The sequence below is a fragment of the Penaeus japonicus genome, unplaced genomic scaffold (assembly GCF_977035675.1).
Source record: "Penaeus japonicus unplaced genomic scaffold, GWHDUDI00000001_assembly GWHDUDI00000010, whole genome shotgun sequence".
Taxonomy (NCBI): Eukaryota; Metazoa; Arthropoda; class Malacostraca; order Decapoda; family Penaeidae; genus Penaeus; species Penaeus japonicus.
This window is the reverse complement of record NW_028234412.1, coordinates 21,677,896-21,680,395: the sequence shown is the minus strand read 5'-3', so window position 1 is coordinate 21,680,395 and position 2,500 is coordinate 21,677,896.

Here is a 2,500-nt window from a genome sequence, read left to right as displayed (position 1 = left end):
TGTGTATGTGTGTGTGTGTATGTAATATATAGAGAGAGAAAGAGGGGAGAGAGAGAAGACGAAGAAGGATGCGGAGGAGAGAGAGAGAGGAGAGAGAAGTGAGAGAGAGAGGAGAGAGAAGTGAGTGAGAGAGTGGCGAGAGAGCGAGAGAGACGAGAGGAGAGAGCGAGAGAGAGAGAGAGCGCGAGAGAGAAAGAGAGATGAGGAGAGGAGCGGGAGAAAGAGAGGAGAGAGAGAGCGGGAGGAAGAGAGATGAGTAGGGAGAGAGAGAGAGAGGAGAGAGGAGAGAAGAGAGAGTGAGAGCGAGACGAGAGGACAGAGGTCCAGAATTCTATTCTAGGTGTATATGTAAATCACAAATGCAATTAGAAACATTTCATGAAGTATATCTTTATGTGTCAGTAAGCTCTTATGACTCTATTCTATTTATAAATGTATTGCAGTTATGACAAGAAATCATCAGCATCACGTACGCATGTGAAGCCACAGGCATCGGCACAGATGGGTGTATGTTTGTATTGGTCAATGCTTAATCGTGCATATATTTGCACTATGCAATATGTATTTAGATATAAACGTATAGGCTCAAAGCGCCTACGGTATTTTGTATTTCCTAAAAGTTGTTCCTGCGCTCTCACCCACATTACAAAGCTTGTGTTTTGAGACGTATGTGCATTCATTATGTCTGCGTGCATGCATGGACGTGCTTCCTCACTGCGCTTCGTAGTTCTGCAGGACCATATCCTCACCTCACCTCGACCATCGCTCGCGCGCTCTCCCACGTTGCCTCAACATACAAACACATGCTCCTCGCTCTCGTGTGCTCGAAGGTTTGTGTGTTTGGCGGGAGAATAACGACGGGGGTTATGGCGGACGGTGAAAGTTTTGGCCTTGTTTTCCCCCCCCACGACGAAGGTGGCAGAAGGTTGGGCAGTGGAGGGGTGACTGCTGTTGGCAAGGAGGGGCAAGAGGAGGAGGAAGGGGGGAGGGGGGAGGTGGTTGGGTTGTGGAAGGTAGTCAGGTTAGGGGTAGAGGGGAGGGCGTGGGGGGCGTAGGTGGCGGTGATGAGATGGAGGGGAGCTTTTGTTGTTGGAAGGATATGGTGCTGTGGCGGAAGTTGTGTTGTGGTGGTGCGGGAAGAGCTGTGGTGGAAGAGGAAAAAGTCGAAAAGTTGGCTGGCAGGAGCGTTGTTGTTGCTGTTGAAGGGGCAGCTTGGAATGCCTTGAATAAATTTGATAATTCTAATGGCTCTAAAATAGGTTGTATGGAATGCTGAGCTTAACATTGGGTAGAAGGTTTCATAGGTTAGTGTAACTTGGTAATTCTTCTAGGTATAATGTCGGTATCTCGTGTCATGCTGTCAGATGGGAAGACAAGATGTCGGTCATGGTGACAGAGAGAGAGAGAAAAAAAAAGCTTTAGATTTTACATCTCAAATTCTTTTTATAATATTCAGGACAAAAGTTTTTAAAAAAGTATGATTATAATTGTGATAGTGATAATGACATAAGCCATGATTAATAATATATTGACAGCAACCTTAACGATAAAAAAATCCATAGCCAAAATAGGTAAAATCCCATTAAATTCAAACACAATGCTAATCTAACAAGAAAGACGATTAAGGACAAAAGACCGAGAAAAAATATTGACAAGAAAGGAAAAAAAAAACACATAAAAAAGCCAAGAAAAAATAAACGTTTATATTCCTTTTCTTTATCTCCGTTTCCCTCTCGAGGTCTGGTATTTGAAACCGGTTTGCATTTGACACCCGAAGACGTTTAGCGGGTCAAGGTTCTTCGGGCCGAGGAAGGTCCTCCCTCTTTCTGGATCTGTGATGCAAATGCTTCTATAAAGGGTAAATCTATACCCTGCTTGTCCATCAGTGCGTGTAATTGCTTTATGCATGGTTATCACCTTTTAGCAATATGTTTATGGACGTCGTTATGAAAGATCGATGTTACTAAAAATTGTTATTAATAAAGTTACTCGACGCACTTTCGTTAATCGTTTCTGCGAGCGCAATTACACCTTTTTCGCGGGGGTCAACGAGTGCAATCCAAACCAACGTCAAGGCCTAATATTTCCATTTATATTTTAAAAGTCAAGAAGAGATCAATTCTTTGACATTAATTCCTCCATTGGCCTTGTTTTGTTTGTATGATAAACGTCACGATTAATTCTCATTGTGGTATGAATACTTGATCTAGAGAGAGGTTGTCAACACGTAACCTCCTTACAAATATGTGTTTATATATGTATGTATATATATATATATATATTTATCTATATATATATATATATATATTTTAGATATAAATATTATGTGTAAATATGTTTATATAATTTATATATATATTTATATTTATATATATATATATATATTTATATATTAATATATATCTTACTATATGTATTTTGATGTATAGGTATACGTTTATGTGTGGGTAATTATATATATTCTATTATATATATATAATATATATATATATATATATAT